General features: G+C 40.9%; 1 protein-coding gene across 1 annotated transcript in view; it reads right to left on the bottom strand.

Moving 5' to 3' along the window:
* The window catches only part of lzts2a (leucine zipper, putative tumor suppressor 2a), a 55,433-nt gene extending 44,457 nt beyond the window's left edge, over window positions 1-10,976 (bottom strand). The window contains exon 1 of the mRNA XM_033613567.2: window positions 10,653-10,976. The gene's annotated coding sequence lies outside the window, so the exon portion shown is untranslated. The remainder of the gene's footprint in view (window positions 1-10,652) is intronic.
* Window positions 10,977-23,059: the final 12,083 nt, after the last annotated feature.

Here is a 23,059-nt window from a genome sequence, read left to right as displayed (position 1 = left end):
GAAGTAAAATGGAACAGCTCTAGCTGCTCCACTTTTCTACATTTTGCTGTAATAAACTACATGCTAGTGCACGTTAATCTGAGTTTGCACATCTGCACGTAAACAGGAACATAAGTCATGTTAACAGGCATATTGTCATTTAGAAATAAGGACAAAATCCAGCATATTTTGTGCATGTTAACGTAGTCAGCAACAGGTGTTAAATGAGCTGTGTTGCACTTGTAACTCTTTCTAACCAAATACCTCTAAATCAATATTGCAATGATAGTATAGGGTTGTGACTGTTGGTGCTTTCACAAAATATTTACACAATGAAATGTTTGATAAATAATCATCAGTAATGTGGATATATACAGTACAGGCCAAAAGTTTGGACACACCTTCTCATTCAATGTGTTTTATTTTCATGACTATTTACATTGTAGATTCTCACTGAAGGCATCAAAACTATGAATGAACACATGTGGAGTTATGTACTTAACAAAAAAAGTTGAAATAACTGAAAACATGTTTTATATTCTAGTTTCTTCAAAATAGCCACCCTTTGCTCTGATTACTGCTTTGCACACTCTTGGCATTCTCTCCATGAGCTTCAAGAGGTAGTCACCTGAAATGGTTTCCACTTCACAGGTGTGCCTTATCAGGGTTAATTAGTGGAATTTCTTGCTTTATCAATGGGGTTGGGACCATCAGTTGTGTTGTGCAGAAGTCAGGTTAATACACAGCCGACAGCCCTATTGGACAACTGTTAAAATTCATATTATGGCAAGAACCAATCAGCTAACTAAAGAAAAACGAGTGGCCATCATTACTTTAAGAAATGAAGGTCAGTCAGTCCGGAAAATTGCAAAAACTTTAAATGTGTCCCCAAGTGGAGTCGCAAAAACCATCAAGCGCTACAACGAAACTGGCACACATGAGGACCAACCCAGGAAAGGAAGACCAAGAGTCACCTCTGCTTCTGAGGATAAGTTCATCCGAGTCACCAGCCTCAGAAATCGCAAGTTAACAGCAGCTCAGATCAGAGACCAGATGAATGCCACACAGAGTTCTAGCAGCAGACCCATCTCTAGAACAGCTGTTAAGAGGAGACTGCGCGAATCAGGCCTTCATGGTCAAATAGCTGCTAGGGAACCACTGCTAAGGAGAAGCAACAAGCAGAAGAGATTTGTTTGGGCCAAGAAACACAAGGAATGGACATTAGACCAGTGGAAATCTGTGCTTTGGTCTGATGAGTCCAAATTTGAGATCTTTGGTTCCAACCGCCGTGTCTTTGTGAGACGCAGAAAAGGTGAACGGATGGATTCCACATGCCTGGTTCCCACTGTGAAGCATGGAGGAGGAGGTGTGATGGTGTGGGGGTGTTTTGCTGGTGACACTGTTGGGGATTTATTCAAAATTGAAGGCACACTGAACCAGCATGGCTACCACAGCATCCTGCAGCGACATGCCATCCCATCCGGTTTGCGTTTAGTTGGACGATCATTTATTTTTCAACAGGACAATGACCCCAAACACACCTCCAGGCTGTGTAAGGGCTATTTGACCAAGAAGGAGAGTGATGGAGTGCTGCGGCAGATGACCTGGCCTCCACAGTCACCGGACCTGAACCCAATCCAGATGGTTTGGGGTGAGCTGGACCGCAGAGTGAAGGCAAAGGGGCCAACAAGTGCTAAACACCTCTGGGAACTCCTTCAAGACTGTTGGAAAACCATTTCAGGTGACTACCTCTTGAAGCTCATCGAGAGAATGCCAAGAGTGTGCAAAGCAGTAATCAGAGCAAAGGGTGGCTATTTTGAAGAAACTAGAATATAAAACATGTTTTCAGTTATTTCACCTTTTTTTGTTAAGTACATAACTCCACATGTGTTCATTCATAGTTTTGATGCCTTCAGTGAGAATCTACAATGTAAATAGTCATGAAAATAAAGAAAACGCATTGAATGAGAAGGTGTGTCCAAACTTTTGGCCTGTACTGTATATATAATGACTAAGTGAGTAAAGGTAAAAAAAAATAGAAGAGAACAGTCAGGTAAGGTCAGAAAACTACATCACTTAAGTGTAATGCTGCCTTTAAAAGCAGGAAAAGACAACACTTACGATATTACAATATCCCAAATCTAAGATGATTTCTAGTCTCAAAGCAGCATATCAATACAATATACATACGTTGCCCAGCCCTAACTGTACCTTGGCACACCAGTAATGTCATGGTGTACTGATACAATGTGCAGTGCTATGCGTCACTGCAGCAAGAGGAAAAGTTGGAGGTCAGCTTAAAAAAAAACAACAACAAAGAAATAATCACAAAGACACATGTTTTCAAAGACTCCCTTAAATATGGTTCTATAAAACTAGGTACATATAGTATAAGATATTTATTTTTTTAGATATTTTATTATGCAGGTACAGTAAGACTCTCTTTCTGACCATAAACATATCTTTGGCATTTCCGTGCTGCAATTTCTTGATATCTAATCAAATCATTTATGCCAGTATAGCTGTGATTAGCTAAAATCATCCCACAAGATTAACCACCAGTCACGTTCTATGACCTTCATTAATGGGTTTTATGAGTTTTTTTACTTTACAATCAGCCATTAATCTTTCTGTGTAAATTAATAAATGTTTATTGGTCCTGATGACTGACAATGTTTTCATAAAAGGCAGATGGTCAAACTCTGTATTTAAGTAAAGCTACAATGCCATTATGATATTGTTTATTAACCCTCCTCCACCTCTCCAATCCTCCTGCTCAGACAGGACGCTCCACTAAACTTTGACCTACTTATGTCTGCCCTCAGTCTGGGCCGAAGGGGGGCGGGCAAACGCCAAGATTCCAAACACAGTGAGCTTCCCGCTGACCCAGCCTGTTAAAAATAATAATATGAATATCAAAGGCTTATTTGGACAATACATCTTTTGAATGAATCACAGGGGGAAGCCGAGGGAGGCTTGAGGACGCGTGCATGTAAAAGAATCACACTGGACCCATTGTTTAGTACATTTAAAATTCAGCTGGACGAACGCACACACCAACAAACACACACTGGATCTCATGCTGAGGACTTGATTTCACTTTTCTGCTGATCACCCACAAGACAAACCCCGTCCTTCATCTTTCTATCCGCACTGTGTCTCTCGTTTCCAAGAAATCTCACTCAGCAGATGGACACAATCCTCCATAACCAATTCTCCGCAGGATAATGCAGAGCAGACAAAGACACTGCAACACAAAGGCAGACAACACCTCCATGATTCAGCTCTGTCGGTGTGAGACCAAGTCCCTGTGAAACTGAGCTGAAATCGGTGACAGCATCACTTCATAAACTGTTTAAAATCTGCCAAATGTTTCATAAGCGCAGGACAGCTTCCAGGCCAGCTGAGTCCCAGCAATCCTCGTGTGACGGGACCTCTGAGGGATGAGGGCTGGCTCGGACAAGAGGGTGGTGGGAGTTATGTTACCACGTCTGGGACAGCATCCCAGAGGTTCCCGGAAGAATTCTGGGAACATCAGGGCCCAACATGTGTGTGTGAGAAAGAGGGAGATGGAGGCATGGACGATGAGGGGGGAGACATCTGTCAGCAATTTAAAAGGAGGGATCAATCACATATTTTGAGAGTACAGTATGCAGAGATATGCTGGGGTCATGATGCAAACACTCTCTCATGGTTAAAACTTCCCAGCCCCCCTGCTTCTCCCTCCTCTCCGCTTACACGAGACAAGCCGACCACAGTTTACCCAAGCTAGTCAGCTGACGCAGAAAGAGGGGAGGGGCGTAGTGTGGTACGCATTCTGCCGAGGGGTCATCTGGCAGACGCATCCTCTGAGCTGGCTTCACTCCGCCGAGCAAAACACACACACACATACAGGGGAAGAGGCTGGCCAAGAGGGCGGAGGAAATCTAATCTATAAATCAGACACATGTCCAAACAACTGGGTGTCAACAGATCTTTGCTTATGTTATTAGCTCAGAGGTGCCCCTCTGCAACATGTTGAGAAACACACTGATTTGATTCTGCTGAGGTCGTCATTTTAGACAAGGCTTATGAAAAGAATTTAGTTTGAAAAGACAAAATCGCATCTGAGAGGCCCCTTTAAAAAATCCTGAGGAAATTACAGCTAAAACACACCAGCAGGGGTGGACAGGCTTTTAAACCGGATCAATAATTCATGTTTTGCCTCTCTTGCTGGCACAAATCAGGTTTCCAATAGAGCCAAATCAACAAACAGCTTAATCAATGGTTTTCTCGCTTGTAAGAAACCGGGGTGTTGTTAGTCACATAAAGAGCTCAACTCTGACGGATGGTTTCTTCTCTGATTTCGAGCTGGAGGAAGAAAAATGTCTCTTGACTCAACAATCCAAAGACTCCAGAATGAGTTTTCTCATAAAGATAAGATTGCTACCAATAAAAACATTTGATTGTTGCAGCTGCAGGTCGTCTCCCGACCTCCAAAAACCGTTCATCTGCTACCGGGCAAAGTGCCTCAGTTTTGGACCTAATACTGGTGTCATCCATCAATCTTGTGTTTGTGTTTATCTGTGTGTGCGTGTGTGTGTGGTCTGCTGTTTCAGCACTGGCCATTTCGGTCCTCATACATCAACCTCCTGACAGCAGTGAAGTGACGCTTTGTGACATATGAGGCCACTTTACCTTCTCCTCAGAAAGAGAGAGGGAGAAAGGCAGGGCAGGGCTCAAATGGATGGAAACTGTTTCCATGTACGATGATGGCACTCAGAGACCCCCTGTGCACCTTAAATTTGCTTTGTGGGTCAGACTGCAACTGGATAGTGCTTGACCACAGGAAACTAAGGGTGTAAATGCACCCAAAACGTACTGAGGATGGACTGTGATCAAATCAGCTAAACCACCTCCATAGGTAGTCAGAGATGTGTTGTTAAACACAACACACAATGCAACTGTATTTTCAGTCTACATATAACAAATAAGTAATTGCACGCAACTGTTCCAAACCAGCAGGGAAGCAGCCATAAACCAGATATTCAAGATGGATGGAGTCAGGACAAGCCTGCCTTCGATTTGGTCTGATGAAAGTATACAAACAAAACTTGGCAATTCATATTGCAACTGAACAATTTATGAAGCAACCAAATGGTGGAGAAACTAAAACTGTACGGTTGTTTGAGCCGGACAGAGCAATCGGACCTACATAAGATCTCTCATCTCTCTCTCACTGGTCTTTGCTGCTGCTCTCCATGCCTTAGGCTTTCCATGTAGGTGCATGGAAGGGCAGGGAGGTTTGTTCTCTCTGCCTTGGGCTTTCCACGTAGGCACGTGAAAGAGGCTTTCAGCGTACGCCTAGGAAAGGCAGTGAGGCCCCAGAACAGAGCCATACTGCCAAGTATAATACTGCTAATGGAAATAAAGTTTTCTTTGACTGCAGTGGCCCTTACTGAAATTAGGTTATATCATATCTAGATACAATCTGGATACGAGACACATTTTGGGGTGAGGTGTACGGGGGTCATACTTTGCATACAAGTTTATAACTACTTCCATAATCACTGTGATTTTTCTTGCACGTTTTTCTTGTAACGTAATGAGAACTTGAAACTGCAATTTCAGCGTGTAATAGAAGTTTGTCTACAGTATCTTCAAGGCAAAGTGAACAAATGCGTGAGTGTTGAGCAAACACAGCTTGATTGGGCTGCTAATGGATGTTTGGGGCAGTTGGCAGACTTCAGCACTCCTAGCTCTAATGTGATCTGTGCCAGAGCTCTGCCCACTAATGTCCATTATACACAGACTTACTCCACTCTACATTGATTCTGTCTCTTCTTACAGACTGTGAAGGCTTTCAGAGCCCATCTCCGCCTGCCATCTCAGCTATCAGATTCCAGCAGCAATTTAATTGACCGGCAATCTACTTACACAAAAAAGCACATTTCGAGGCTGTTTCATGTTGAGAAGGCTTCTGCGTGAGCATGATAATAGACAGGCAGGGTGCAAGTTCATGGGGCATTTTATGGCTGTTTTCAAGTCTGTAAAAGTCAAAGGGGGTAATGACAGACTGAGACTGAGGACAGCTTGATGATGATAGGAGCGGTCCACCCGAGTCTGTACAGCCACACCTTGGGGCTGATGAATAGGCTGGGCAGATGTCTGTCTGTACACAGCCCCATATTCCTCTTAACTAGTTAGGTGAGCCGTGATAGCGGCTCTGTGGGGCCCAGTGGTGTTTGAGCTAAATGCTAACGTCAGCATGCTAATATTCTTGTGTTTAGCAGGCATATTTAGCGTGTGTCCTATTTACTAATTGGATCCTGATGGGAATGTCATTAGTTTTGCAGGTGTTTGGTCATTAACAAGAGTATTCTACAAATAAATGTATTTTTTACCCCTTTTTGACCTCCTGTAGCTTAATGGATGAGCCACCTGCACATATTCATGACTTGACAAATGTTGTGTTATTGTTGCAGTCAGGCGATCTTTATAATCATTAGCGCCAACTCTGGATTCATTGTGTACTCAACTCTCAAAAGAAAAGCCTCCAATGTACATTTCTTTCTTTCTTTCCTCTCTATATAGAAAAGATTGCCGTGCATGAGTTTGATTGTACTGCACAAACCTGGTGGTCAGTACACATGTGACGACCTCTTCTGCAAAACAGTCTATTAGTAGTTGGACGAGTCTGCATAATAAAGTCTTAAAAAGTCAGTGTAAACACTTCATTCATTTATTTTGAGAGATTTGTGAGATTAACAAAGGCTGTCTTCATTTTTGCAAATAAATAAATAGATACATATAAATAATAATTCAATTGAAAGCATTTGTAGAGGAGAATGGCTGCACTGGTCATGCATTCCCGAGCACACTCTAAGAATTCACTAATTTAACTGGGAGCGGACCTATCAATAACTCAAGAGTTCAGAAAATTAAACTCTGGAAAAACACTCAGATGTTCTTAAATATTTAACGAGGGAACGAAATGATATTATAGATTTGCAGCGGTTGGCCCTCTTAAAAAGTTCTGAAATCTATAATTTAATCATCGGAGCAGTTAAGTGTTCGGCACGCAGGATCAGACAGACTGCAGCCCTCATTTAGTGAACCATCAAGCAGAGTCAGACAGTGGAACTAAGAAAAATTAAGAAAAAACAGTATCTTACTTCTGACAGATTTTTAATGATGTTTCATGCTGTTTCATAGTGAAATAATCCAATGATGAAAATTACATTGCAAAATGATCATGTGGTTTAATAACCAATTTCTTCTGGTATCTGAAACTCATGAAGCAACAAGATAAATGTCTCTGAAGAAGGACTGTGTAAGTATTTGGGCTTACAGTACAGTGTCTATAATCAAGTTCTATTCAAGTCAAATAAACTCCAACTGGGATGAAACTAAGAGGCAAGATGAGCATGTGAATGCAGGGAAATGATTGGTATTTTATGTTCTCCAACTCAATCAAATCGACTCTCGCAAAACAAAAATTCTCACACTGCTCAAGCTTTGTAAATCTGTTTTTCTGAAGAATTCGTTAATGGCAACAGTTTGTCTCTCCTATTAGAGTGTAGACGCCAATTTGACATGAAGAAATTCTAGATGCTTAACTCTGAAATAATTTTACTATAAATACTAGAGATGATTCATCATTGAAAATAATCAATAGCAGACAAAAGAGGAACTATCTCCTCCTCCGTTTGTCATGTCCATGTTGTTTTGTTTATTTCTGGCCACAGTAAAAAGCTCTGGAATGCAAGCTGACAAAATGCATCTACAAATGAAGCACATATGTATGCGCCATTTTAATTAATACTTGGGGACTCATTTTACTGTCAACTGTAGGAGTTTCCCAGTTTATTGTGCACCCACTCTGCCTGACAGAAGACAGATCCATCTGCTGGTGTGTCTCTAAGTGTAAAAAGTTACATGCTGTTAAATGCTGTATATTAGAGACAATATCTTGGTCAGTGACTTTGAAAACGTAAAACGCATGAACATAAAAGACATTAGTGATGTCGCGGCTACACTTTCAGTCCAGAACGGGCGTTTACTTTAAAAGCAGGAAAAGAAAGGTCACTGCAGACCCAGGCAGCTAATTACAGTCTCACATACAAGGGTAGTCTTTGTGTGTATGTGTGTGTGTGCATGAATGTGTGTGTGTGTGTGTGTGTGTGTGTGTGTGTGTGTGTAGTCTGACTGACAGCTTGTCTCTCCCCCCGCTGTGCTTTTGCTCTTGTCCTGTTTTAATGGGCTGACAGTGAGAAACTCTGAGGGAAATCTCAATGACGCTCCTCCTGCTGTTAGACACAACACAGCTGAGGGGAATCACAAGCAAAACTGGATCTCAGGACCAACATCACTCCTGCGAACTGTAGCTAGAAAAATGTGGGGGGAAAGTGCACAGGTGACGCTGGAGTGCAGCATAACATCAAGCTTGTCTGATGTTAAACTTTAGACATGAAATGAAAGCAAAACCGAGAACACACATCTGTTGAGCTCCTCCGAGCGCATGATTCCCTCAGAGGAGTTTAAGCTCCCATCATGCTTCCACACATGAGAATTTTCACATGTAAGCTCAGCGTTATGTTAGAAAACAAAACACACTCCTGGTTTGTCTTAAATGTACCTACAGTGGTGCTTCATAACAGCAGGATGTAGAGGAGTTTCTGTTGTGTAGAGCTTCTCTGTTACATCATGATGAATGACAATGAATTAAACATTGCTGACATGCCACTTGCGTGCTTTTAATCACATCCACCACTCAACGTTAACATCATCACCGCTGCAGCAAAATGAAATGGAAGTCATCTCAGTCCCAGATGGCTGCAGAGGCATTTTGCTAATTGAGCCTCACAGGTGTGGATCAGATCGCTCTCTCGCTATATATCATTCTAATGTGGGATTTTCCTTTACTTGTTATGTAAGAGTGCTCCCGAGCGCACAGATGTGCCCCGTGTGCACATTTACGTGCTATTTTCAGCCGAGATTATCTAATGAGCAAATTAAGCTGCAAAAGCTGCTGCTACGTTTTGAGCAGTGGGCGTGTCTGCGATGTTTCGGCGTCTTCAGAGCTGTGCAGATGTGCATCAGCTGTGATCGTGCCTCCGGCTGTGTTCTAGTTTCCAGACTTGCACATATTTGTTAACTCAACGTAGACATGAATGGAGACAATGGGAGGTTGGTTTATTCGACAGTTGAAGCAGGGTGGAGGCTGTAAAAACGTATCTCATAATCATGTCAAACTTGAGAAAAGCAGGAGCAGAAGAAATGTTTTCAGAGTACGTGCCATCAAAGGCACACTGACCATGACTTTGGTCATGTTCTCGCCGGGCTGACTCACACGTCGCCCCCCTCAGGGCTTCTTGTCCTGTGAAGGAGCCATGTGATAAAAATGATCCCTCAGCATCACACCCTCCCCCCCTACCTGCCCCCCGCCCGCCTCTTCAGCTGCTCCAATCCTGATCGCCTGAGAGCTTGGTTATCACCTCCCACCACCACCACCACCACCAAATCCCCCTCTCCCCCTTCTCTCTCTCTGCATGTGTCCTGCCACCTTCCTCCCTCCTCGCTCCCGCCCCTGCCTACTCTGTGCTTTGCTGTGGTGACAGGGCAGGATGATATAGGGTCTCCCTGTGTGGTGGCGTGATGCCTAAACACTAAGTTAACATCTGTGCATGAGACAAGGGAGCATGTGCAGAACAAGGAGAATACATGTCTGCAGCATGCATGCACTCTGTTGTGTATCGTAATGTTTGCATTCAGCTCAAGTCTTAAAGCTGTGACGACTTGACATCAATCAGCTGCAGGGGGAGGAGGGTTCACCACAGATGAGAAGAAGATGGAGAGCATCTCAGGCATGCCTCAGCATTTATATCTGCTCCTGCGGGGATTATTTATGGTCCAATAAGACCCTGGGCGTTTCCAGTTCAACTACTAACTAATCCATATATTAAAGTGGGCCTTGAGAGCATAAAACAAATGGTGCTGAGGTCTCTCTCCCTCTCTTTGTGTGACCTTTACTTTTCATCACACTCCTTTCATCCTCTCTGCTTCTTTCTGTCTTTATTATACAAACAACAACAGCTGCAGATATCAAGAGACAGAAGTGACATAACGAGAAAGGTGACATGCAGGAGCAGTTGTGTGTGTGTGTGTGTGTGTCAGCTGTAACCCCATTCACTAAAACAGCTGGATGGAGATAACAGAGCAATGCTTATTCTCTGGTTACACACACACACACACACACACACACACTTCCACACACACCACTTCATATGGGAAAAACAGCTGAATTCACTGCAAGAAACTGCAGGAAAACTAAGTCACTACATCCAACTGGAGCAACTACACATTAAACTTATAAGTACTTTAATCACTCTGACAAGTCAATCTATCAATAACCAATCAATCACATAGATTAAGCCACTCACACTGTAACGCATCAACACCATAACTTGCCATCATCACCCTCCATTTTGACATAACTGACCATAAACCCCACTTGTTTATGGATGTTTTTGCACAACAAAATAAAACAAGTTACACTCATTCTTCACTACATGTACAAAAACAAGCTTTAAAACAAAATCAATAACTTTATCGAACCCTCCTGTTAATAATACAGACGCAGACATACAGGCTGCCCCACTGAATCACTGTTGCACGCTGCCTGATCTACTCACCTTAACCAAGATGTTCTTTGAGCAGCCCGTGCAGCAGTGTTTCCTCCAGCAGTAAATGTGCGTGTATCCGGTCGCTTTTCCAAAGCGGGCACAACTTTTCTGAAAACAACAAGCAGCCAGAGAAAGGTCTACTCTTCTTTATCTGTAGTTGTTTCTGTAGTTGCTGCTCCTTTTCACACAGACCCGTCCAGTCCACAGCAGCTCCGTAGATCCGCCGCTGATCCGATGCTGCTGTCTGTCCAGGGTGAGTGTGTTTGGTACTGTCACCGGCAGAGCCCGGGTTGCTGCTGCTGCTGCTTCTGCTGCTCTGCGGGGCGGGCTGATTCTGTGCTCCACCAGGGGCTCGACTGCTGATCCACAACAGTAAGGTTTAGGACCGGGGAAGGAAGGGCAAGGGGTCCGCGAGGGGGGGCTGCGACTACCGAGGAAGCAATAACTCCAGCGGATGTTTATGTGTTTAATACTTTGTGTTCATCAGTGGTGGAGTACATTTACTCAAGTACTGTACTCAAGTAAGATTTTGGGGTACTTGAACTTTACCTGAGATTTCTGTTTCATCCTACCTCATGGTTCCACTCTTTTACATTTTAGAAAGCCAATATTGTTTTTATTTCACCACATTTGACAACAATACTACTATTTGATCTTTTTTTTTTACTGTTTACTATTTAGAATATTGATAAGATATTTTTAGAAAATATTATTGTATTATATATATTGTATTATTACTATTTAGTTGGGATTTTTTGGGGCCGATGCCGAATGATGATGTATAATTATAGATTACAAATTAGAATATTAATACAAAATATATTTAAAATACATTATGGTGTATTAACATTGATCACTATTTTGAGTATTAATACAAAAATATAAAAAAACAATGTAAATGTAAATGTAAGTAAATGTTGTATTATTATAGATAACTATTTTAAAAAAAAATACAATTAAAAAATAAATGATGATGTATTACTATTTAAGATGTTAATACAAATAATTAAACAAAATAATGAATAATCATGTATAATTATAGATCACTATTTGAAATATTAATTCAAAATATAAAAAATAAATGATGATGTGTCATTATAGATTACTATTTAAAATATGAATACAAAATATTTAGAAAATAAATGCTGATGTATTATTATAGACTACAATTTAGAATATTAATACACAATATTTTTAAAAAAGATGTTGCATTATTAAGATTATAGATTAAACTACACAGCAGAATTAAATTAAAATAATTAAATTAAAAATGCAATAATTCTAATTTAATTAATAAATATAATCTCCATCTTTACCAACTGCAATATAAAGGTGGTGTAGACAGCACATAAATAATTATAGGTCCATAATATACCACATATTTTTTCAGTGATGGGCCATTCTGCATAATAAGTACTTTTACTTTTGTTACTTTAAATGTATTTTAATGCTACTTTTGTACTTTTACTTCAAATTTTAAATGCAGGGCTTGTAATAGTGTATTTCTACACTGTGGTGTTACTGCTTTACAGAAGTAAAAGATCTGACTACCTCCTCCAATACTGCTACTAGAGTAGTTAATAAAGATTAATAAAGTTCTATCTCATCTCATCTCTCTCTCTCTAATTTGTTCTTGTACATATTGGTTTTACTCTCACTATCAAGCCCCTTTTAGTGGTTTGATATTCTAAAATATTTAGGCCTATTCATTTAGAAAATTGAGCTACTATTTGCAGTTTTGTAGACAAAGTAAATCACTGCCAGTGTCGCTTGATAGACTGTTAATTAAATATTCAACAGAGTGCAATCACAATATGAACAACAGAGCAGTTTGGGACACAGAGCTGTTTCTCAGTGTAACCATCTGTTATAAGTTGAGTAGCTGCCGATGCATAAGCCAAGAGGCTCCTTTGGGTCCCAATCAGGCAAAAGTAAAAATCGTTTGAGGTTTCACTGTCCATTTTTTCCTTTGATTACATCTTTTAAAAGTTGTTTTTAAGTACTGTTTTCATTTTTTTTCATTTGAATGTATAATTGACAGTTTAAGTGGATTTTAAATGCTGTTGGCAAAATACCACAGTGGTTGCTGCAATGCCTCACATACTGGTGGCTGGTTTTGTTTCAGTATTTATGGCAGCTGTGTTATTTTTCAGAATGATTTGAAGATCCAGTGTGTAGGATTTAGGGGGATACACTGGCAGAAATGGAATATAATATAACAAGTTTGTTTTATGTAGTGTATAATCACCTGAAAATGATCAATCATGTTTTCATTACCACTGACCGAGCCATTTATATCTACATAGGAAGCAGGTCCTTGTCTATGGAGATCATTATGCTGCACCACTATGTTTCTACAGTAACCCAGAGCAGACAAACCAACACTGGCTCTTTTCCATTTGCATTTTCGCGTCAGCCCCAGTAGTTGTGTGTTTGTTTTGGAGACACTGAGGGAATTCTAGCTAGGAGAAGTTTCAGTTGTTTGCAATCTGCCGTCTTCACCACTGAATCTCCCCAAATCTTACACACAGTTCCTTTAAAGTAAACCTACCAAAATAAGCTATTATTCCTTCTAAGGCTTTTACATCCATGTCTTACACCACTGCTTCCCAACCTTTAATATCAAATCAGTCTCTACTTGTGACAACATGTGACTAACATTAACTGTGCACAGAAGTTGATTGTGGTTTGACCACAGAGCGACTGTTTTATGAGAAAAAAAGCTAAATTTAGAGAGTAGTTTAAAATGTGAACTTAATTTTGTGCAACAAAAACACATATTTTTCTTGATTATACTTTTATTAATCTTGTGATTCGCTCAATTTATCTTGGGATCTCTTGCCACAGGTTTGGACTCTATCTTTGATTGGACCACATAATGATGCACATTATGAAACAGACATTTATATGGGGCACATTTGGGGGACTGTAGGGTTCAAACTCTGCCTTAAATGCTTGGACCAAAAGTACAGAAACACGTGCAAACCAGTGATCTGAGTACTTAAATTGGAGTTTAAAAGATGTGTCGCCCATAAGGGGTAATGTTAACATAAGAAAACCAAGTAATCTAGAATATTCCTTTGATGAGGCTAATTTGCTGTTTAACATCCAGAACAGGGGAGCCAGGTGAGCTCCTTCTCGGCTCTACTCTGCTTTGAACTCCCAGATTCCCGCCCACTGCCTCCTGTCCACCCACCCTGGAAACACAATATGGGGTCTTCTCGTCAAAACACAATGGACTGCCACCTGCCTGTTTCATCCATGAAAGAGGAGCTTTATGAATGCTGAATGACCTCATTTGTTAGATGGATGTATGGATTTGATTTCTACAAAATCTTAAGGTGCAAAAATCCCTGTCAGTCAAAACGAGCAGCTGCTGCAATGATGTTAATCCATATGGAGTTACCTAAGCATCCGGATGTGTGATAGAGTAGCTGGTCACGACATGCATAAGTGATCATGGGGACAACTGTTTCATCCTAATAAGTTGCATCTTGTCATCAGTCTTTCTGGTAATGTGCTTAATTAATCAGTCAGTTTTATTTAGTTTGGACATGTGGTCTGAAGTGTGAAAAGGTAAAAGAAAGCAAAACTACAGTGTCACTTGTTTTTCTAAAGACAAGAACAAGACATTGAGATATGTCAGAATAATAAAAATCACACATTAGTATTGAGAAGATGGGCCTATGCACCATGGCACTGACCATAAACTTCGGTTTCCCTGTTTTGAGTCCCCCTGGGGATCTTTGTTGCATTTCATTGCCTCTCTCTCCCCTGATTTCCTGTCATCTCTCAAAGCTTGAAGTGCCTCAGAAATACTTGAGAAAAAAGGGTTTATATCCAGTGGTTTCTTTTGCTCCTTTTACGATGCAGTATAATATTAAATAACTCATTTAGATGTCCTGCAATCCAATTGCCAAAATAAATGTTGGTATTGTAGGTTTCTGCAATCCACGGATATGTAACATTTGTATGTTATTATGTCCAAGACATGCTGAAATTTCTCCTTTCTTTACATTTCAACAACCCAGTGATTAACATGTGGTTTAGGCGCAAAAAACACTTGGTTATGGTTAGGAAAAGATCGTGTTTTGGCTTAAAAACCCAGTTTTGATTGCACAATCACAGCAATCCCCTTTGGTGGCACAATTGCTAGCCAAAAAACAGCTGTCGTTAAAAACACCTGCTTTTAGTGGCACAATCACAGCTGAAAATGCTGTTGATGTCTCGCCAAAAAACAACTGTCGATGATGGCACAATCGCCATTGAAAATGCTGCTGACATGTCACTAAAAACAAGCTGTTGTGGTGGCACAACCACGACTGGAAATGCCGTCAATGTCTTGCATAAAAACAACCGCTGTTGGTGGCGCAATCACAGCTGAAAATGTCACCGATGTCCTGTTTGAAAACATCTTATTTTAAGTGGCATGATAGCTGCTGAAAATGCTGCAAGTGTCTTGCTTAAAAACAACCGCCGCTGGTGGCACAATAATGGCTGGAATGGCACGATCAAAGCTGGATATGGTGTTGGTGCCTCGCTAAAAAACAAGCACTTTTTGTTTGTTGGTCCCAAACAGTAATCTGCAGCTTTGCAGGCATCTTGTCTAGTTGTTGCACCATCCACCTTTACTTCCACCTCCCAATAACAAAGTCAGCTCATTACATGTAATCAGAGCTATGTCACTTTAGAAATGTTGATAAGTTTTAAATGTACAACTGTAATGTATCTGTGCTTTGCAGAAACATACAATACCGACATTTTCCTTTGGCGACTTGGCAGTTCCTTTGCAGTGCAGCAACACATTGTTACAACATATGTGATGTAATCAGTCATCTCCACTATCACTTCACTTGTAAACAGCTCAAACATCAAAGTTAAAAACAAAGTGCAGCTTCAAACTATCTCACAGCCTCCGCAGCATTACCTTATGTCTTTGATGTTGGGCCGGCTCTCCTGCCTGAGGAGAAGGATACTCAGGAGGCATGTCACTGCTGAACTCCAAATGACCTCTCCTCCACTGCGTACAACATGCCAATTTATATCCTGCACCAATGCCAAGTACGTAACCCCCACCTTCTCCTCCGCCTCCCAGTTTCTCCTCCTAATCATCTCTCCCTCCAGATTGTCAACCACCTCTGCTCCTTTTCTTCTCCCTAATCCCACACTGTCCAAATAACCTCCACCCTTCATCTCCCACTTTACTGTACATGAGCTTCATCTCTTACTTCTCTTCCACACTCAGCCTCCGCCCTCCCAATTCAACACCACAGACCTTCTTTTCTCAATCCCTTTCTCCTTTAAATCGCCTCCATGGTTCATTTCAACTTCAGGCTTCGGCAGCCCACAACGCTAATATGATTTCCAGCTGAAATGAAACGTGCAAATGTGCTGCAGCCTCTCCTTTTCCCCAGTGGGTTCCCATTGGAGTCTACTTCATTAGGTTGGGGTGGCTGGAGATTTTTCTTCTTTCTGAACTGCAAAAGATTAAAGTTAGACATTTTCTGGGCTTCATGTTTATGGGTAGAGCATCTTTTATTTTTCCAGCATCAAAAAGCCCAGTGAGTTTATTGTCTTACACAATATGCAAAGTATGTGAGTGTGTGCTGTTGCAGCTGTGTGTGTGCACGCTTGCATAGATCTGTGTTCTCAAGTGTGCATCCCAAAAAGTGTCCTTGCCCTCGGCATCCTGTGAGTTTTTTGAAGACAAGACTGTTTATTTCATAACAACTGAGAGGAAGATGCTGCAAAGAAATATATGTAAAGAAAGCAGAGTAAAAAGTCCTGGTCATCCCATTTTTGTTTTTAGCAACATTAGCAGTGTGACTCCAGGGATGACAATGTCAGTCAGTCGGTCTCAACAACTTTTGGCTGGATTGCCATGAAAATTTGTACATTGATCCGAATTCTCCAGAGGATGAATCCTGATAATCTTGGTGATCCCTTTCTCTAGCGTCATCAGCAGGTTCACATTTGTAGTTTTGAGTGAAATATCTCAGAACCTATCATATAGACTGCCATGAAACTTGGTGCACACATTCTTGTTTCCAAAAGCATGCATTGTAGTAACTTTGGTGATCCTTTGACTTTACCTTTTGTCATCATGAAATCAAAATCTGAAAATTTAATAATTTGCTTGAAGACCAAATATCTCCAAAATGAATGCCATTCTCATCAGCCACAGCCGACATTAGAAAATATAAGCATGCTAACACGCTAAAGAAAGATGGTAAAAATGATAAACATCAAACCTGCTGAACATCAGCATGTCAGCATTGTCACTGTAGATTTAGCTCAAAGCACAGAGGTGCACAAGTAGCCTGTAGCCTCAGAGAATAGCCAGCATAGCTTGTTAAAGGAACCCTTTATCCCTTTTACCTGTAGTGCTATTTTTCAATTGTTTTGGTGCGAGTTGCTGAATATTGGTGATATCAGCCAAGCTTTTCTTCCTACCAAACATCACCTCCCACCCATATTACTGTGCAGAAGGAATCTCACACTACTTAGTTAGCACACGTTTCAGCTCAGCCAAGGAAGATGCCATTAAGGTTTACATCTCACACGTCATGATCACGAAACCTCTCGTCCATGAGTAGATGCACTAGTAGATGAAATAAAACAGTTCCTACATGAATCTGCTCACAACATAGTCTGTGGATTACCTTGAGATTCTAGATTTCTGGAAAAGGTTTTTTAAAGTTTTCTTGGCATTTTGAGCACCACAAGCCGAGTGCCATCTGTTCCATTATATTCATGAGAAGGTAGACATCTCTATGGCTGATGTCTCCAACACTCTACAACTCACACCAAAACAATCTGGACTTATAAATAGCACTACAGGTAAGAGGGAAAAATAAAGTTCAGTTTTGATTTTGGGTTGAACTGTCCCTTTAAGACTAATTAAAATAAAAAATAAAGCATTGAAATGTCTCAAACTTTGATTGGAAGCTTCCCATGTTAAAGTTTTGTACCAACATGTAACAACATGGAGTCAAACATTTGTTTCATGATCTCTGTTTGCTTCTCCTTGTTCTGCTGCTAAAGGTATATACTATACTGCTATACACAGATATATGTACAGTATATATGTGCCCCACTGTAGATACACATGCTGTGTTAGTCAAGCACACATATGCCTCTGCAGCAGCTTTGATACCGTGAGAACAGGCACAGGGCTCCTACAGGGGGTACTCTGAGAAACAACTTTACTTCCCCATCTCACAGTGTTTGGTGTAACAGCCTCATAAAACAAGATGAAACAGATTAATGGAGAATTCCTCACGCTCATGCCTCAGCAGAAATAATACACTGCGAGCCTTTGTTTCCAATCCGCTTTGGTCTGTCTGTGGATGTCTGCGTGAAGGCCAAAAGCTTGGATCATATGACTCACACATGCTCTGTCCCCTCAGGGTCTTCATCCTCCACCAGATACCTGACCAGAGCCTGACCCTCAGCCTCAGCGTGATTAAGAAATATCAAAGTGCTTCCAGCAGAGCTTCTGAATTTATTCAAAAGAACATCATTCCTCCTGTAATGTGCATTATTGTGTTTTTGTTTTCTTGTGTTTCTACAAAAAGCACCCTTCACTTGTCCAACCTTTGTTTAATGACTCATAAATTGTTTATGCCTCGTTTGCCAAGTAAATGAATTTTAGCCGTTCAATAAACAATGAAGCTCAAAGTGCATCCAGGAGGAATCTGCAAAACAAAACGACGACGAGGGATTTTGAATAATGCTCTTTGTTGTGGCCCTTTAAAAATACATCAAGTGCTCTGACATCTCTGTCATGTTCCCAATTAGAGCTCCCCAATCCCAGAGCTACACAGTCTGCACTCTGTGGAGGTTTATTTACATATTTCCATAATGGTCAGATCAGGAGGGTGCAGTGTAGCATGAAACACTTTATTCTCTGAAATTCCAGCTCTGGTCGGAGCCCCGAGCTCATCCCATGTTGAATTCTTTGTCTTTAAGCAGAATCAGTGTGGCTGGGAAGCAGAGGAACTGGGGCAGAAAACAGCTTCATCTCTGTTCTGATACTGCTGTCTGTTCAGAGCTTCTCATCTCGTTGCTTGTAAAGCAATATGACAGCTCTGTTTCTGTCTAATTCTATAAAATACTTTGCTGTTGCTGCAGTCGGGCCATGGCGGCACAAACTCATTCACACCACACACTGAAGATGGTTATTTAATACCGCTGTTCTACACATGCTCATTAGGAGTATGTCTGTGCAACAAAAATAACCACATAGATAATTTATTCAGTCACCAGCCACCACTTTGATCTTCCTTTTATTCCCCGTCCTGATGTACTTTCATACATTTTAATTACAGTCCCATATGCTCATCCATCCTCTGCTAAACTGGCACTGTGGCTGAACTCTGACCTTCACAAAACCCTTGCAGACAGAGAAGATATCATTAATGCTCATAAAAATATAAATACAACCCGAACACGCTGTAGGGATGACAATATGAACTCATGGCATCACACTGAGAACACTAAAATAAGACTTATCTCCTCATCAAAGTCCAATAAGAAAATGCTCTTCAGAAAGGGGTTATGTAATCTGTTTTGTGTACTATAAATGTATGAATGTATGCATGAGTTTTCTTTTCTCATCTTTCCTGTCTGAGCCTCTGAAACAAAACACCCTCATGTCCTGAGACAAAGCTCAAAAGGGACCTGATGTTATCGTTAAAAAAAGTGTGTTTTAAAGTTACAGGTAACAAAAACTCTATTTTGCAATAAAACCAATCTGTTTTTCTAAATTAAGGATTTTTCTCACATTTAATGAAGCATTTCACTGCTGGAAAGATGGTCTTTTTATAACACTGGGCTGTCTGCAGTAGAAAGACACAAATACTTTTGAAATTGGCACGACATGACCAGCAGAAATAGAGAAAAGAGGCTGTTGCATTTGTGTTTTTTCAAAAGAGAGAAAACCTACAACGGCCAGAATACACTTCGCCACACTGGACCCATAAACACACCGCTGGTGGGTGACATTTTCGGTGAAAAATAGGCAACACAGTAACAGAAACTTGGTTCATATTTTATCAGCGCTGCTTAGTTTTACTGTTTGATTGGAGTTTGGTCTGAGTTTGAGAGAGAGAAACAGGGACTGGTCCCTCCCTCGGCGGCAGACATATGAAAATGTGTAAGTATAATCTGTATTTCAACTGTAGAGCCAGCAAAAGTCCACTGGATGACATTCATTCATTCATTCATTCATTTTCATCTGTCAGGGGTCACAGGGGGGCTGGAGCCTATCCCAGCTGACACTGGGCGAGAGGCAGAACAGATCACCACACTATCACAGGGCTGACACATAGAGACAGACAACCATTCACACTCACATTCACATTAGGCAATTTAGTGTCACCAGTTAACCTAACATGCATGTCTTTGGACTGTTGGAGGAAGCCAGAGTACCCGGAGAAAACCCAACTCCCTAAAGAAGGGCTCTCCCACCTCAGGGTTTAAACCAGGAACCCTCTGCTGGATGACATGTTTTGCATCATCAAGAGGGAGACGAGCAGGGTGATCTTGGTGCTGGTAAGATGGAGGGAAGTTTACCACAGTTCATTTAAACATACTACCCACATTGTCATAATAAAAAGCTGGTCGAAAATCAACAAAATATCTACAATAACTACTGAATTTTGTTGAAACTATTGTGTAAGCATATGTTATAAATTACAGTGTATCCCTACACAGTGTATAATCAATTTAAAGCAATTAAACAATTATTTGAGGCTTTATCTTTCCTTGCCAAAGAAGTCCAGTCTCATACACAGTCACTGGTGATGTACCTTCCATTTCTGTTTTGCAGTTTGGTGGTGCATTTTTCTGGTTGGCTAAACACCAATGATGTGACCTAATGTTGACATTTAAAGTGCAGCTACAGCACAAAGTAGTCTGATCGCAGAGAAAAATATGGCAGTCTAAAAGCATGAATATGAGGTTTTGTTGTCAGAGCTGTCAGAATCAGCACACGAGGATCTCTTCCTACACTGACATTGATGTTTGAAAATCATGAAGAGAGAATAAACTAAACTGAGATCAATGGACTACAAGTTTTGCTTTTAAGCCGTGCTCCATTAATAATCATCCCTATTCTGCACCTCTTTGTGATATGTGAACACACTGAGCACAGCAGAGCAGATTTCCAGGCAGCCAGATTAAAGCTAACTACCTCCAGTAGCTAACACCGCTTCTCAGCCTCAACCTCCAGATTCAGGATTTTATTTTTTATTTTTTATTTTTTTGCAGCGGCTCATTTTCCGCGCTGAGCTGAAAATGGGATGCCAAGAGCAATCCTCCCTGGATTATTTAAACAGCTACTTCAAAGGGGAGCAATTATAATCCTACATTATTGATATGGGGAGAAAAAAAAACAGTGAGTAAATGTCATAGAGAGGAAGTGTCAGAGACATATTTGAACGTGCAGAGTGTGAGCACAGGATAAGTGCTTTTTAGGTTTGAGGGTTTAATTTCTTTATGTGACATAAGAAGGTAGGTTGAGTAGAATTAATCTTACACCCAGTTCAAATACACAACAGTGCACAAAACCACAATTATGTGCACCCACATACACAGTCAAATGCTCTCCCTTGCTGCAGGAATACATGTTTGGGCCTATTTATGCACTTCAGTGATGAATTTTGTGTATCATTGGAGCAACTATTAAATATAAAATAATAAAATGCAGCTCATACTCAAACACAAAATAGCTGTAGTGTCGAATTTTTTTTGGTGAAATGACACCGCTATGTGCTTTTCATCATCTCATAGTAAGTGTGCTGACCCAGATTAGAGCATGCATGCGTGTCTGTGTTTGTAGTTAGTAGTAAGTGGCAGTGATTCATGCTGCACGTGTCCCAGAGAACTCACTGCAGATGGTTATTTTAGTCAGGCAAAGGCTGCAGGCAGCACGCTGTCATGTTGTGTAAATCTGGCTGCAGGAAAACGCTCCATCCCCGCAGGTTAATGATGAGATTACTGCACTTTTTTTTTTTAAGAAATGATGAATGAGAAAAAAATAAAATTATGTAACAGTCAGCCAAGCAGTTGTGATTTTACATTCTGCAACCCCTGTAATAACTTTCTGTTCATTGCCATCAGCTCTGCATGAATAATAACCTTTCATGCCTCAGTGACCTTGGCGGATTCAGAGTTTACTGACCTTTAAAAATGTCTGAATCAGGACCAAATGCTTTTGTCTTCAGACCTTTAACTCCCTTATTCACTTCTCTCCCATTATAAAATCATAATATTTGTTTTTAAACTGCACACGTGTTATTGTTGACTTCACTCTGCACTTTTCGTACTTTCATGTTATTGAAAGTGCAGTCACAGGATGTGTGCCTGCGTGTGTTGGACATGTTGAAGGTTGGACAGTGACATGTTGATGGTGGGTGACTTATCGCTTCCTGCCGCAATGTCGAGATCAAGCTGCCAGCATGTTTCTAATATCAAAACAGGTCAAGGACGTGGCTGCAGGACAGCTCTTAAATCACCTTTACACCTTTCTCACACAGACACATGTGTGAGGATCAAGACGCAGAGCTGCCTCAGAGAGGAGTTTGTGTGTCTCCATACTCATTCACACCACATGCAGAAAAATAATATCCCCAACAAAACTTAGTCTTGCAAACATTTCTTAGATCGAGCTCATTTGCAGACAGATGCTGTGTGGAAAACAGAATACGGGGTCTTAGTTTAAAACAGCAGCTGTGGAAATGTTTGGATTGGCTGAGGTGATGCAAACAGTGTGACCGTCTCCAGACACTCAGCAGATGTGTGTGTACACACACGAAAACAGACACTCACGCACACACACACATTCATTTTTGATGCTTCCTTAATGCTACAGTATGTCTGAAATGGAGCCATAAATGTTGTTGTTGCAGGGTCCTTGAACTCTGAGGAACACAGAGTGAGTCATGCACAGCTTCTTTGTTTGTCACAGTAAAAGGATGTGCAGAGCGTGTGTGTGTGTGTGTGTGTGTGTGTACATGTGTTGTAACGACAGGGTACGGACAGTCTTTCAAATGGAGGAGTCAGGCTCAAGCCCCTCTCCTGCGCAAGAAATGAAATACATGTTTCTATGCATCCTGACCTTTGACCTGGTGCAGGTCAAAAGATTATTTCCACACCAGTGCGAGGGTGTTAATGAGTATTATTGTTAATAAGTATTATTGCAGTAAGTGCTCCAGCCCATACAACCATACGTTGTTTGTTCCTACCCTCTAATACCACCCACAGGAGCCTTTTAGTGCCCCAGCTAGTTATGATTATAATTGTGTTATCACTCTTATGCCGACATAAATGTTTGTTTTTATTTACTAATATCAAATAACAATTGACAATCAACTATTGTCTCATTATATATTTAACAAAATGATTCAAGAATT

Source organism: Epinephelus lanceolatus, chromosome 17 (assembly GCF_041903045.1).
Source record: "Epinephelus lanceolatus isolate andai-2023 chromosome 17, ASM4190304v1, whole genome shotgun sequence".
NCBI lineage: Eukaryota > Metazoa > Chordata > Actinopteri > Perciformes > Serranidae > Epinephelus > Epinephelus lanceolatus.
Note: the sequence above shows the minus strand (reverse complement) of the source record. Positions and strands in the feature narration are given on the sequence as shown.